Genomic DNA, 16052 nt, shown 5'->3' on the forward strand with positions numbered 1-16052 from the left:
ACCCAGGCGCAACCGCCCCCAACGGGAACATTTTTAACAAACGCACAAACGTTCTGATGCTAGCGGTCCTCAGATTACCCCCACCTTTTGATGGACAACCTGGGGTGGGATAAAACTACGTTCTCTGCAGCAACCTACCCAGACAGCTGAGAGTATGACTAACAAGGAAAACTTTGGGATAAAGAAACTCAAAACCTCAACTTGCCAAGTGGTAGTTTGGTTCTTACCAAGGTACAAACAAGAGCTTTCAGAGCCGGCCAGGTTCAATGATAAAGCACATTTTAAAAGCCAATCCGTGGCTCTCTCTGCTTAAATCCCATCATTAGGGGATTATAGTTGAACTGCGGCTGCTCCATTAAATTCTGTTAAATGCTAACGTTTGACCTAAATGCTTTTAATCCAAGACAAAAAGGGATTATTGGAACACATATCCTCAACTTATAGATGTTCAACTCCCTTTAATTAAATAAAAGGACTTAAATGGTTGCCTAATACATAGGGTCCTGCTTTAGAAAGTTTACAATCCTGACATTCATCCTAGCTATTATTATTCCCTTTAGGCAGCAGCGAATGAACCAGTTAGGGGTGGTTATTTTTTGATCTTGTGATGACAGTTACGGTCATGGTAGGTATAACGGGGGGGGTGGGGGGGGGAGGGTGATCCTCCCGCAGCCTTTTCCGAAACACTCCAAGAACTTTTGCTCTTATTTTTCAAACTGCCAGTCAGTCCCCACTAGTAGTGGGCCATGATTTCAGCCAGAATTTGTAAGACGATGAAATTTAGCAGAACAAAAAAACCTCAGAGCACATCTCATGAGACAAGGGTGTCTAGTTTCAAGGTAAAATACTTTACTGTGGCTCAGTCAACACACACACACATACACAAGCCTAAAAGTCACTGATGTCACTAATGCCCTGCCGAGCGACATAGAAAGCATATTCCAAGTACCCAATTTAAATCAGGTTATTTTCTGGGCTTCAAGTAACATACCCATAGAAATAATTTGTCCAAGTGGTGCAAGATGAAGACACTGCTAAAGCGTCGTACTATCTCCTTGCTATAGGAAGAGACCGCCCAGAACAAAAGCCTCCGAGTGGCCCTTCTTCAGCATCTATCAGAGCCCTATACCAAACGACCTCCATGGCTGCTATCAAGAAAATCTCCAATCCCCGAAACGAGCTGGTGACAGCTTTCTGTCACCATCTCAGTTTGTCAACTTTTCTCTCAGGAGGAGAAGTTTAAAAGAAGCCGGATAAAACCTGGATTTCCGGAGGGGAGCCCAGAGTCAGCTGCCAGGTTCCATGTCAGAAACCTGCTGAGAACTCCAGGAGGAACAGTCCTTGAGAGGTCACAACCCTGGGGCCCATGAGGTGCCCCCATGTGACAACCCTGCTCTGAAGGCGGAAGAAAAGGCTTCGGGCAAATATTGCTGGACTACCTGGGTGTCCCCTGAAATTGGAGTCGGGGGCCTCGGCCGCAGGGTCCCCTGGGAAGACATGGCAGATCTTCCTGGAACACCACAGGGTAAGGGAAGATCATTCCTATTCGAAAACAAGTATTTTATGAAGCATAATGTGAAAACCCCCAACTGCTAAAATGAAACAGAAGATGTTAAAGAACACTCTGTGCCTGCAGAAGACCCCTTCCGTCTCTTCTAGAGACAGGGCCCGAGAGGCCAGGGTACAGAAAAGGCTCTAGACCCAAACTGAACTCTAAATCCTAAGAGAGCTCTTAAATCCAGGCTGAGAGGGAACTGGATTTAAGCTGATGTCAGTTTACACACAGGCTGAGCCATGAAAAGTGACGGTCATGGGATCCAGAGGGCAAGACGCTGACTCATCGACTGCTCAGTTAGGGGAAGACGGGAGTCAGGCGTACAGTAAAAGGTCAAAGCAGCTAATGTTCTGCTGGTGTAGGGGCTTTAAAATACAAACTCATCAGTGATCCTTGTTCTTCTGACCTAATGTGGTAGCTAGCAGACATCTTCTGCAGTTGATCTCATCCAGCAGAAATTTCTTCCCTAAACTTTCTTTAAACACAATTATGACAAGACCTTGAGCCTCATTATCCTAACAATGCCTCTCCCACCCCAGGTCCCATCCACATGGGCCACAATGACCTGCGGTTCCCAGGTCGGAGCTCAAGAAGCCTCCTCCTCCAAGAAGCATCCCTGGGTTTGCTGCCCCCCTTCCATGTTTCCATGGCACATGCCTTCTTGGTCTAGCTCCCTGACCAGGCAGGGATAGGGACAGGGATGCAGTGCCCACCACATAAAAGGCACTCAAATATTTAAGGAAAACTTGAACATTTTCCCAGAGGCAAGTCATACATCTGAAACAAAACTTGTCCCTGCCCTCCAGATTCACTCAGGGAAATCCTGTGCCCGGGACAAGTGAGGCGAGGACAGGTAATGGAGTAAATTAAAATATAGGCCAGAATTAAAATATAAATGTATATTTGAGAAAACTCAAGCAAAATCAAGTTTTATCGCATTTACTTCTACTATATGATTTAACATATCATTTTGTACAAGTGGGTTTTTTTTCTTTTTATTTAAAGACCACCTTAAATTATTAATCGGTAGTTTTAGGAGCCACTGGGAAGCTAATTTTGTACGGAATTGTAACAGCAAGATAAGAGCATGCTCAGAATTAACTGACTGCCTATTATATCCAAGATACAAACAGGATTTCACTTAACCCTTACAAAAATACCGGAAGGGCTATTATTCTCACCCTTTCACAACTCAGAAAACAGAGGCAGAGAGGCTGATTTTCCCTTGGACAAAAGCCAAGGGCAAGTGGCAGGCACAGCAATCCTGAGAGCATGAGAGCTGCTCCAGTGTCCTTAGACACCAACGGCACAAGGCTCCGAAGAGGAGCACCCGCCAGAGGCCCAGACAGTTACGTGTAAAGGTCATTTTGGAAGAAGCGAAGAAAAGCCTCCCAGTTACTATCCAGGAATGGGAAAAAGCTTCGTCCTCCAGCACACCTCCAAAGGACCTTTGCCATCTGCCAGCTCCCCCACCACCCCTTTCCCAGTACAAAGACAAACTTGAGTGCTAAGGTGACTTCTAGGGATGGCTGTGCCCTGCTAACCCTGTGGCCGCCTCGGTGCTGCTCCAGCCCCCGGCTCCACCCTCCCTTTCCAGCACAACTGAGGACTCATGCTCCCTCTCCTCCTGCAGGGGAAGCCTCCGGAGAGCACAGAGTCACCTCCAACTGCTTTGCCACGGCTGCCTGGACTGGGAAAGGCTCAGGTGCTAGCAGAAGCATTTCCCACAATCCTTCACCCCATCGCCTCAAGCTCAATGTACTTATCAGCCCTCCCTCTGAACTACTCTTCAGACTACACCATTCCTCTCTGGAACGTTCTTATCAGTTCCTCCAGCCCCCAGCGCCAAAGCCAGATTTCCTTCCCTCACCTGCAGACAGAGGTCAAGCTTGTCCTTCCCTCCTTTCCTAACTGCCCATGACACCTGCTTGGTTTTGCTGGACTTTGGCACCTTTACTCAGTCCCCTCCACCACCTGCTTCCTTCCTACCATCCATTACATCTGCAAATCTCTTCTGCAGTTATCTTTTTTCTCCTCACGCAACCCCCACTTTATCAAGACTTCTGTCTCCTCCTCACACACTTTCCCAAGATAAGGAAAAGGGCACTCTGAAATTTCACCTACACTGATGGATTACCTGATGACTGAATGTGGGTTTGCCTAAACTGCACTGCAATTACCTGGGGCTGAGACGCTGTAATTCTTCTCCAGGTTAACCCCAAGTACACAGTGATCAAAATAATAGGTTTCCCCTGACCTTCAATAAATGGGAGCCTTTTCCCTGACCGTCAATAAACATCTCATGCCTGGGAGTATGTCATATAGTTTTTTTTCTGCAAAGGAACATATTCCTCCTAATTCATAAAAAAAAAAAAAAAAATATCCATTCAATACAGAGACTGCAACCACTTAGAATCCTGTGCTACAGATGTACAGCTTTTTTTTTTTAGTGTCTGAACCTAACATTTTGATAATCCCCCAACCTTAAAGGATTAAAAAATTGATGTATTCATCTATAAAAGACTCCAGCTCTCCATGAAGTTTGTTTAGTCTGTACTCCTTTTTGTTTGTGTACTTAGTTTTCCTTGAACCCCGAAAATTCTGCATAAAAGAAAACATAAAAGGCACACAAAGCCTTGGATGGCTGGGGGCTGGACCTCACTCAGACAAGGTAAACGAGCACCTGAAACACACCGTATCTGACATTTCAGCTGTTGCAGATGGGGTTCTAAGGTCACTCTTTCTCACATGTTTAATGAAGGGCACTGCTTCTAAGAGTTGTATAAATGCTAATGTTCGGTTATTTAAATATTGTCAGACGGCACTGAGAAACTCAGGCTGGAGACTTTCTAGTAACACAGCTGGGCAAGCTGGAGCCGCAGGCTCCTCACCCGCCCACAGACACACACGCAGACATAGTTGTGTATCTTCGGAAAACCAGACACACAGCCACGGATGGGAGCACATGGTCACAGATGCGTGCGTGCAGAAACGGACCCTGCAGCCCCAGATGCACATGCAGACAGAGACACATACACAGACGCTAATTCCCCCAAAGCAGAGTTCACGTACCAAGAAATGGTCTTACCTGCAGAAGGAAATCTTACCCTGTCCACAAAAACATTCGTTCATTAGCATCCCCCCCACCAACTCTCTGCTGGCATCTGTGCTGGGCTGGGACCGTTCTAATGCTCAGCCTGAGACGCTTCAGGTACCGAAGGAATTTCAGCTTTTATAACCCACACAGGCTCGCCAAAATTGTATAACCACACCACCTAGTCAGAAATGCTATCCATCTGTATTACACAACAGCCACCACCTGGTTACGAACGGTTACTGCACACTTCTAATTCGGCCTGCTTACCCTCAGTCTGTAGCAGGTTTCTACGTGGCACCTGGATATTCTATTGTGGAAACCAACCAGTCGCTGGGATTACATTTCTCAAACCCACACAAACAAGGGTAATTAAAACCTATCTTTCCAAACACTCTGTTCAGATGAACAAGTCCACCCACACTGCTTTCAGCTCCGTGAAAGGGGGGGGATTAATTTTGCTTCCTGGTAATTTCTCATTTCCCCCTTGGGAGCCCCAAAACAATTGTTTTCAAAGGTCAAAGACTTTCAAAGATTAAAAATACATTTTCAAGGCATGATGTCTTCACTCCAATGATAGGAAAAGCCACGAGTAACTGCAATATGGAGAGCCAAGGGCTGGAGCCCGGCTGTGTGTGGTACCCGCTGTGCAGGTCCCAGCTGCAGAGGCCCCACTGGAGAGTCGAAGCGCCTCAAGAAACACAGAGGCACGTGCCTCTGGTACCCATAAGACGGAAGGAGCCACACCCGTACTCGGACTTTGTCCTTTCCGGTCCTGACTCCAGGCCAGGGCCTGCCAGAAGCCTGGGCGGTGGGCCTCTGGGCCCCTGGGCCCCTGGGGATGTGCCGTGAGAGGGCAAGTACCACCTCCATCTCCCCAACACCACACAGGGACCACAGGCTCAGAGGAGAAGCAGCCGGGCAGAAGGGGCATCCACCAGCAGCAGAGTACATCTTGAAAGATGTGATAAAGGCAGAGGAGATGGGACAACCTAGAGAGCAGCCTGAGAGTGACTCATCCATGAACGATCTTAGGGAAGTCCGCGGTGGGCACACGAGAAAGATGCCAGTTGACTGGAGGAGAGGCCACAGTAGAAGCTGAGGAGGAGGTTGGGAGCCAAGAGCTTGCAGTGTCCAGGAGCAGAAGACTCACCCCCACAGGTCCCCAGAGCACAGGTCACACGTGACACACCCAAAGCATCGGGGTGACACGCCCAGGGAGACCAGAAGGCCCCTCGCTCCAAAGTGAACCGGGAGAGAAGGCCCAGTAGATAGCCTACGGAAAAAATAATCCAGTCCCTGTACCCTGAACACAAGAACTGTCCTCGGGATGTTCTATGAAGATTCTCACCTCAAAAAGGTTAAACTGCAGGAACCAAAAGAAAATTTCAATTTGGAACAAAAGAGTGAAGAATTAAAAAAAAAAACAAAACAGTTGTTATTTTTTTTAAAAAAGGGGAACAGGACCAAAAGATGACAAGCTGGGGGTGTTAAAGAAGCGACAAACACAAGTGAAAACTGGAGGAAGTAGCAGAAAACTAATGGGTGGAGGACAAGCTAAAGAAACATGGGCAGACAAGGAGAAGTCCAGAAAGGCAGTTAACAGTCCACAGATGAGAACCACAGAGGGACAAAAGCAAAGAGCAAAACCAAGACACGAACAACCTGTGCTCCTTGACTAGACTTAAAGAGAACAAAGAAGCCAGTCATGTTGTAGGGCTCCCGTTTACATGAAATGTCCAGACAGGGCAAATCTCGAGAGACAGAAAGTAGATTAGTGGTTGCCTGGGGCTGGGGTGGAGATGGGGGACAAGAATGGGGAGGGACTGTTAATGAGTTTGAGATTTCCTTACGGGATGAAGAAAACGTTCCAAACTTGAAGGTGATGGTTATGCAAGTCTGATTCACTGGAGGCCGCTGAACTGTATGTGCTAAAGGGGAGAACTTTGTCGTGTGTGAATTCCATCTCGATAAAACTTTTTTTATAAAGAACCAATGGGATAGAAAATATAAAAAAGATACAGAATAAAAACTACTCTGACATTGAGAAAAATCTGAGTACAGAGATCACAAAGGCACACCAAATTCATGCAAAATCAGAGACAAAAAAAAAACCTATACTTGGTCACATCCTGGCAAAATAATTTAGCTACAGGAAGAAAAAGGTGTAGAAACATCCAGAGAGAAGGAGAAAATATTTGGTTTACTTAATAGCAATGATAAAGATGAGCCCCAGGATTTTCCAAGGCAGCATGAAAATGCCAGAAGGCAATAGAAAGTGAAGACAGAGAACCGAGGAAAAGGTTTCCCCAAAGAATTTTATACCCACACAAGCTGCCCTTAATGTAGGAAAACCAAAAAATGCAACCTCAGACATGCGCAGGCTAAGAAAAAGGGGGTGGGGGGAGGCTGAGAGGTTGAGGTTTATTATTCCAACCACGTAAGAGGCAAAATCCAGGGAGGCCACTAATACACAAGGCTGCTAATCATGTATGCCAACCCCAACCGTCAAGGTCAGGGCAAAACTAAATAATGAAGATAAATCTAATTATAAGACTGAATGCAATGTCAAATTATTCTCTAAGCATATGCTAGGTGATATGAAAAATGTAATAACAATAAAGCATATCAAGCAAGATTACATTAATAAAGACTGAAGACAGGCAGTAAAATAATGCGGAACCCCATCCTGCAAACAGGCAGGAGTTTTAAAACACCATTAGATCTTAGCGACAACTACTGGAGAAACAGGGGTGGGTTTTTTGGGGCTTGTTGTGTGTGTGTGTGTGTGTGTGTGTGTGTGTGTGTGTGTGTGTGTGTGTTTTAAAGGAAACCACATTAAAATTTGAAACATTACAGACTAAAACACAAACCAAACTGTAAATGAGTTAAATTCAACCTATTCTCAGATGCACCAGAAAATAAACACCAACACCCAACAATATACCTTAAAGTGACACAGAAGTAAAGCAACAGTAATGCTGCCTCGTGATTTTTTAAGTAACAGATACAATGAAATCATGCTAGGAAGTAATAAATGCGGGAAAAGTAATAAATGGGGCAAACTTCACATTGGTAAAAAGTAAAAAATTCACAAATGAAGCATCATGTCAATTTTTATTTCCAAACATTACTTCATGGATATAAAAAAGGTTCATAAACACACCTGTCTCCAAGAAGATGGGTGTAAGAGGGTGGAGGGACAGGGGCATAGGCTGCATCTCCATGTGAGTTTTCTTATCAATTAGAAAACCTGACCAATAAAATGAATAAAGCAAATATGATAGGTACCAGACTGTGCATCCCACAGAAAACAGAACCTAATTTCATTGGCTAAAGAGCATTTGTGAAAACTGACCATCATCGCAAATGAAAAGTTCAACCCCCACAAAAAGGAGCATTTATTTTTTCCTCACTGCCTGAGGATAATGCCCAAAGAGATCAAAAGAATTATTAACCAACAAAGTCTAACAACTTCAAAATTTTCAACCTTTCTCCAAAATAACTGTTGGGTCAAAGGTGAAGCTGAAACTGTAAGCACACCCTTACGAAAAGGAAGAATAAGCAATAAAATATCATACACAAAGCGTAAGAAATTAGAGAAAGAAAAATTCGCTAGAAAATAAGAAAAAAAAAAAGATAAATTTGATAAATACATCCAAGAAGGTTCTTGAACACACCTCCCAAGGCCAAAGCAGATGGAAACCTTCCACTCAAAAATACACAGGCCCAATTAGCTTCCCAGGCAAATGTCTCCAGGCACTAAAGAATAGTCACTTCCTATGCTACTCAGCTGCAGAGCACTGGAAAAGGAGAAAAAGACTGGTGAACCATTTTAGAAATCTAGTACCATCTTGATCTCCAACTTAACAACGAAAAGGAAAAAAACCTAGTATCACAACTCACATCAACAGGTAGAAAGAAGAAAGCCTATAAAACCAACGAAAACCAAAAAGGCTCTGGATAAAACTCATCATCAATTTTCAAATAACTCTTAGCACATTCGACACAGAAGAAAACAAGTCCTCCAAAAGAATCCCTATCTCATGCCGAGAGCCAGTGATACTCACTCCGAAAAACCCCAAGTGGTACCCATTAAAGCCAGAAACAGATGGAGTCTGATAGCCTCCACTATAGAAGGCTGTCCTAATTCCTACAATATGAAAAAAGGTTTTAAAAGTTCTAACACTGGAGAGGCGCCGGGGTGGCTCAGTAGGTTAAGCGTCCTACTCTTGAGTTTGGCTCAGGTCACAATCTCACAGTTTGTGAGATGGAACTCCCCCTCCCCCAGTTGGGCTCTGGCTGACAGCATGGAGCCTGCTTGGGATTCTCTCTCTCCCCCTCTGCCCTCTCCCAACTCTTGTGCTCTTGTGCACTCTCTCATAATAATAAACTTAAAAAAAAAAAAGTTCTAATACTAGAAATGGAAAGACAAAGTAATGATTTACAGGTAATGAGTCTAACTCAGAAAATGAGTTTAAAAACTTAGAATAAAATACTTCAGAAAGGTAGGTCATTACAAAATAAACACAGAATGGACTCCTGGGTGGCTTAGTAGGTTAAGCTAAGCATCTGACTCTGGATGTTGGCTCAGGTCATGATCTCATGGTTTGTGAGACTGAGCCCCATGTCAGGCTCTGCACTGAAAGCAAGGAGCCTACTTAAAGACTCTCTCTCTCCCTGACCCTTCTCTGTTTCTGCGCACGCGCTCCCTCTCCCCCCTCTCAAAATAAAAATAAAAAATAAAATTGGTTTAAAAAAATGAACACAGAAAAAACATCCCAAACACTAGCATTAACTCATGATTTGCTCACCTTGTAAAGTATCGTATACATGCACGCACAAGTATACTTACTAGCAAAGGAGGTGGCAATACACCGATTACTTTAGTCGTTTCTGTAAAGCAGGATTCTGAGTATTTCTTCTTTACATTCCCCTGATTTTCTAAGTTTTATGTCCCTCCCATTATTAAGGGACAAATCAGAAGTAGTTGAAATCTTAGTGCCTGTAAGTGTAGTAAATCTAGGACCAAAAAAATATGCAAAGCAACTAAAAGGCTAACCTTAAAACAAATACTGAAAAAAATGTTGAACTCTTCAGAAATCATTATGCATTTGAAAATATTTGATTAATGTAATCTCTGGTTTATGTTTTCCTTTTAAGGACAAAATCTGAACTGTTTTGAGAAAACATCCTTATATCTGGGTGGTTATTTCTGCTTTTCCAAATAAATGTTATATACTGACATTTTAATGTTGAAAAATGGAGTAAAACAACAGAGAAAGTTTAGGATTATCAACTGGACAGAAACTACTCTGATTCTGTAATGAGCCAACTTGGGGTGGGGAAATAATTCTGGAAACACGAAGAGCAAAGGTGCTGACTTACAGCACCCCCTAGTGTTACAACATTCAACTGGCACTTGGTAAAGTAAATTGGAAAATACAAAACGGCCTCAATAAACTTCCGGAAAATTTCAAACATACAGAAAGCTAAACAGAATTAAAAAACACTTTATATACAACTTACTTCCAACTATGCGTTGTTCTATGTGCAATGTCTGTACTTCATCGGAAGTGTCAGAGACCACCAGGTGTCTCCAACAAGAGTCCTCTCTCACTCAATTTATTATTACAAAACTCCTTGATTTTAAGCTGGGGACACAACCAACAAAATTCAGGCAACATCTCCCGGCTTCCCCTGCAGCTAGATGTGACCACATGACTATGTTCTGGCCAATGGGATGTGCATGGAAGTACGTCCTCTCCTTCCCGCTAGCTGCAAGAACCATCTTGAGCCATGTTACTAAGTCAGTATGCTAACAACGGTGAAGCAATAAGAAAAAAGGAGCCAGGTTACGTGACAGAAAAAAAGCTTCCATTTCATATGTGGTTATATTAGAATTACCAAAACTATACTCTTTAAAAAAAAAAAATGTAGGCACAGACACAATGTGGCAAAACAACACATTTTAGAATTAACCCCAGTTACTAAATTTTCAAAAGGAAATGGATCAGTACACATTTCAAACCTAGATGAATGTTATTTTCCTTCAAACGGTAGCTTCATGATCAAGGGTAAACATCTGGGTGAGATGAGTAAACTGACTGTTCACCTTGACTATCAAAGACTTCAATAAATGGGCTTGGCTTCTCTGACATTTAAAGGCTACTTGTTCATGGTCTCAAAGCATGACTCAGAATGTGTACTGACAGCACATGCCAGAACTCCAGCACTGAAAGTAAAATCAAGTTTCTCCGGCTCTCAAAGTAAATCCATTATAAAGACTGCATCCTCCAAACCCAAGATTCACATCACAGCACGGCCTAGTCAGCACCATGCAGAACACAAGGATTAGCGGGAGAAAGCACTTCACTGGGAGTCCAGAAGCTCACACTGCAGACTAAGCACAGTGGCGTATGTGCAGGAGAGTCATTAACTAGTGGGCCTCACGTGTTTTGCTCTATAAAAGAAGGGTGTTGACCTACCTCTGTGGTTTCTGCACTTCCGTTTTTCGTAATGGAACAAGCATTCTCAAATCTTATTCAAGGCCTGGAGAGAGGGAAAAAATCACAAGCAGGTGGGTGAGGTCATTAAAATAGGGACTCCACGCTCTTCACTGTAAAGTTTTAATACATATTTTCCAGAAATAAAACTAAAAAGTCCAGCCGGTAAATCAAAGAGTCCATAACTTAAGAGAACTTTGCTGAAAGCAGCAAGAAAACTACCCTGACCAAATTTCCTATCAGCAGCCTGCAAATGCTCCACTACACCCTACCACCTCTTATCACTGTTGGGTTCTCCTAACACAACGCTTGGATTTTGAATGGGGGGGGGGGGGGTCAAAGAGCAAGAAGGGCAAAAATCAATTACTTTAAGTCATTTTAAAATAGACAGTTTTTACAATTTAATTATTTGGGTTAAAAAAATATAGGACATACTTATCAGAACGGAGAAAACAAACATGAAAACTGCTGAGACGATACACCAAGTTCTGATCAGGACACAGAGCATTTGGGACTCCCATACTGTCCTGGTCAGTACATAAAATGGCACAACCACTTTGGAAAAAGTTTGGCCATTCCTTATAAGGTTAAAAGACACATTTACCCTATGACCCAGTAATGTTACTCCTGTTCATTATGTAAATGTAAACTTCTGCTCGATCCAAAACGTGCACATAAATGTTTATGATGGCTTTATTTATGATAGCCCAAACCTGGAATCATTCACCTTTAGCCAGTGAATGGATAAACCAATGTGGCATATCCCTGCTAATGAGAGGTCATCCCACACCCATCAGATACGGCCAGTACAAAAGAGTTTAATAATACCAACTGTTGGGAAGACTGTGGATAAACAGGAATTTTCCCACTCTCTTGCCAGAAATGTAAATTGGTTCAAACACTGGGCAAAACAATTTGGTGGCAGCTAGCAGGTTGAAGAGGTGTGTGCACTATGATCCGGCAATGTCACTTCTCAGCATCTTGTCCCTGTTTTTAACAGTACATAACCAATACATCAACAGAATATAAAAGTTAAGTTCCGCTACTTAAACAGAATTTAAAAAGAGCAGTTCAAATGAACTCTATCTAGCTACTCAGGTCAGCATGCCTTGAAAACATTCCTGAATGAGCAGACTACAGAACACGTATCACATGAAATCGCTTACTTAAGGTTTTAAATCATATAGTCAATACTGTATGTGATGTGGGTTTATGGGTATATAAACATGTAATTCAAAAGTGAAAATATCGATGCAGGGTTACCTCTGGGAGAGAAGGGAAGGAGAGGACACTAGTAAAGAATACAGAGTATCTAAAATGTTTTATTTTCTTTAAAAGGAAGGAAGAAAGGAAGGAAGGCCTAAAGCAAAAACAGCATGTTTAGATTTATTAAATCTGAGTATCTGGCATATGAGTGTTCATTCTTTGATTTTTTTTACATTTGAAATTTCACAATTAAAAAGCAGACTCTTAAAGGATACACAAAACAGACGCATAAAAACTGGTACAAGTAGTTGCCTGCTGAGAAGGGAGAGGCAATCAGACAAGGAGGGAGACTTAATTGCCTTGACTGTCCTCAGGACCTCTTAAATTTTGTTCCATGTATATCCATTATCTATTTTTCTTTAATTACAAACACATCTGATGTCCTCATCACCTCCAATCCCACCTCCCCCTTAGGGGGATTTTCATTTACAATCAGGCAAGGCCACTGAAGAGGCAATGGAGATTCCAGACTCCTGACTGGGCCACATTTGAGCTCCATCATCTCAAGAGGTCATTTAACCTGCTCCTCTCCAAGGGTCACGCCACTTCTAAGACCCTACCTTCTGTGAAAACACAAACCTATCTCCATAAACCAGGGAACAGGAAGCAGTTCTCCTGTGACCACAGCAGGAAAACTTAGAATCTGTTACAACAGCTCCACACAGACCATCAGTGGGACTGCCTCATTTCCTCTGGAAATGGAATAAAGTGGGCAGAGATGTATTCAGATAGTTACTATTTCTCAATACTCGAGGAGGTAGGAGGGCAGGAAGCTGAGGGGATCATTTATCTGAGGACTTCTTAATGAACTAAGAAGCAGAAGTCATGGTGGAGAGGACAGGTGGAGGATGAAACTAGAGGAATGAACAGATGACATAAGGAACAACAACAACAACAAAGTCAAGGGTCTGGCTGAGCCCAGAACTTGGACATGGGTGATAGAAAAAGTCACTCTGATACCTGGTTTCTCTCCAGCTGAGCATGACAGACAAAAAAAAACAAAACAAAACAACAACACAGAGAAGTTACAACAGCAGGACTGTGCCACTGAGGAAGGCTGGGAAGTCACCCAGACAATTCAGTGAGGAAACCAAGATGTCAGCAAGAGGACAGTCACATGACTCCCTGAGGATTCCGCAGCAGGTAAAAAGGGTGAGGAAGGGAAGTGGAAGCCAGAGAGCACCGGAGTGCCTGAGGATCAAGAACTAGGAGATAAGAATGAAAGAGACCTAGGGAAGGACAGGATGTGTGCAGAGAAGACGCTCTCGAGCTCAAGATTCCAAACGTGTCATCTGGGAGAGAACAAGGCCCAGGAAAGCGGAAGTAACTGGAAATAAAAGTTCCAAAAAAGATCCTGTGAAGGGAGGGTGAGGTTTGGATTGGAGGCGGGAGGAGCCAACAACACAGAGACAATGTTAGAAGACACAGCAGAAAGAAAAGGAGCAAGCCAGGAGGCAACATTCTCAAGGAACATTAGGAACGGTTAAGAACTTGGTAGATGGGAGGCGCAAAGGTAAGGGGAGGGCAGGGCGACAGACTGGTGTGGCCTTGAAAATGGCAGGCTTTGTAAAGATGAAGGCTGGAGGTCACCGTCCACTGTTCTCTCCATCTGGAAGGAGGGCACATCCAGGGAATTCCTATTCACATTTGAGATCTCTGGTAAAATCACCAATTCCTCAGAAAATCCTTCCCAGACACCTCAAAATCAAAATCAAATCACACACTTTGCTTTGCCATCCCCTCCAAAGCAACAACCACAATTCATACCAAGTATCCCTCGTCGTTCAAATGTACGCTCTTCTTGGGCTCACTCAATGAGAAATCCACATTTTTCTTAATCTGCTTGGTTCCTAAGGTTTGGCTAACAAAAAATACAACTTCAGAGAATAAAGGGTACATCTAAAATTTATCCAGAGAGCCACCGAGTCAGGAAGGCTTCTGGTTCTCTGGTAAACTGGGCTTCAGAACACCTTAACCACACACGCTTAAAAATAGTCTGCTTGGGGGCACCTGGGCAGCTCAGTCACTTAAGAGTCTAACTCTTGATTTCAGCTCAGGTCATGATCTCATGGTGTGTGAGTCTGAGCCCCCCAACAGGCTCTGTGCTAACAGTGTGCATCCTGCTTGGGATTCTCTCCCCCCACTCCTTCCCTCTGTCCCTCCTCCACTCACTCTCACCCTCTCTCTCTCAAAAAAAAAAAAAAAACTAAAAACATAAATAAAATAAAAAATTTTTTAAAGTAGTCTGCTTGACTGTAAGTAAGAATTCCAAATACTGTCAAAATTTGCTTTTTATTTTTTCATTTAATGTGATTCTCACTGTATTGCTGACAGGAATATAATCATGTATAAGCTTTCTTATAAAAAATATGGAAATATAAAAGAGCATACATGAAATCAGAATCTACTGCTTGTAAATCATTCAAAAAATCTTAACACTACTGAATAATTGCTTAACATCCCTTCAATAGGCAGGCACTTGCATTAACTGCTGGTGGGAATAATAATTGGCTTAACATTTCTAGATGGTCATTTAACAACATCAAAAGCTCTAAAAATACACCAGCCTTTGACCCAATAATTCTATTCATAAGGAATTTAACAAAATAATTAAAATAGGCTCAATTTTTCATTATGAGAACGTTCACCTAAAAGAGTACACAGAACAATCCAGAACTGGAGGGGAAAATACTAATGTCTAAACTGGTTGGTTAAATTATGGATACATTCTTAGAATATTGTGGGGACTTAAAATTTTGGTAACAGAAGTACCCACTGACATGAAAGATAATGTGTTGAGCATGTCCCTGAAAGGAGGAAAAGGCGGGTTACAAAACACACTGAACACTTCCATTACAGTGTGTACATACACACATGGAAAACAGGAAAAACACCAGTGTCTGGTGATTTTGTGATTACCTCCAGATGACAGGATGACTTTTTGCTCTTTTTTGATTTTTGCTTTTTCTACAGTGTGTGTATCATTTTAAAGATTTCGTTTTTTAAAGTAATCTCTACAGTTAACGTGGTGATCGAACTCAACAACCCCAAGATCAAGAATCGTATGCTCTATCGACGAAGCCAGACAGGAACCCCTATTTTCATTTTTAAACCTTAAATCACTGCCTAAGGACAGTACTAAAATAAATACGCAGGCAAGACAAACTAGGTGAAATTAAGGCACTCAAATCCTTGTAACGAGATGCTTAGCCCCTCATTTCCAAGGACTCATTGACAGCAGCTGAGTAACTAAAGAAACCAAAAGGTGTGGTCAGAAGGGAGGCACTCCAACGTTCTGCAAACTTTCAGAGTGGAGGATTCCCGATTTTCTTGTATTTCCTCACAGCCCTGTGTTCTCTTCAGCTACTTCCAAAGGCTGTTGTCATCTAAAGACAGTACTGTACTGCACTTCTTCACATGTTCTAGGTAAAATTCTTCATTTTAAATGAGAAATATTCACTGGACCCTAAAAAAGGGGAGCACTGAGTAATGAACAGAATTATTGAACCACTATGCTATACACCTGAAACTAATCTAACACTATATGGTAACTACACTGGAATTAAAATTAAAAAGTTAATTAAAAAAAAAAAAAAAGAAGAGGGATGCCAGGGTGGCTCAGTCTGTTGAG

General features: G+C 42.7%; 1 protein-coding gene across 5 annotated transcripts in view; it reads right to left on the bottom strand.

Moving 5' to 3' along the window:
* The window catches only part of SLC23A2 (solute carrier family 23 member 2), a 135110-nt gene that overhangs the window by 85341 nt on the left and 33717 nt on the right, over positions 1-16052 (bottom strand). For 2 of the 5 annotated variants that reach the window (XM_030310027.1, XM_030310028.1), the window contains exon 3: positions 11138-11201. The exons of 1 other annotated variant lie outside the window; for it this stretch is intronic. The gene's annotated coding sequence lies outside the window, so the exon portion shown is untranslated. Of the gene's footprint in view, positions 1-11137; positions 11202-11983; positions 12143-16052 lie in introns of all 5 variants that reach the window. 2 more of the 5 variants (XM_030310030.1, XM_030310029.1) reach the window with 2 other exon arrangements.

Source organism: Lynx canadensis, chromosome A3 (genome assembly GCF_007474595.2).
Source record: "Lynx canadensis isolate LIC74 chromosome A3, mLynCan4.pri.v2, whole genome shotgun sequence".
NCBI classification, from domain to species: Eukaryota; Metazoa; Chordata; class Mammalia; order Carnivora; family Felidae; genus Lynx; species Lynx canadensis.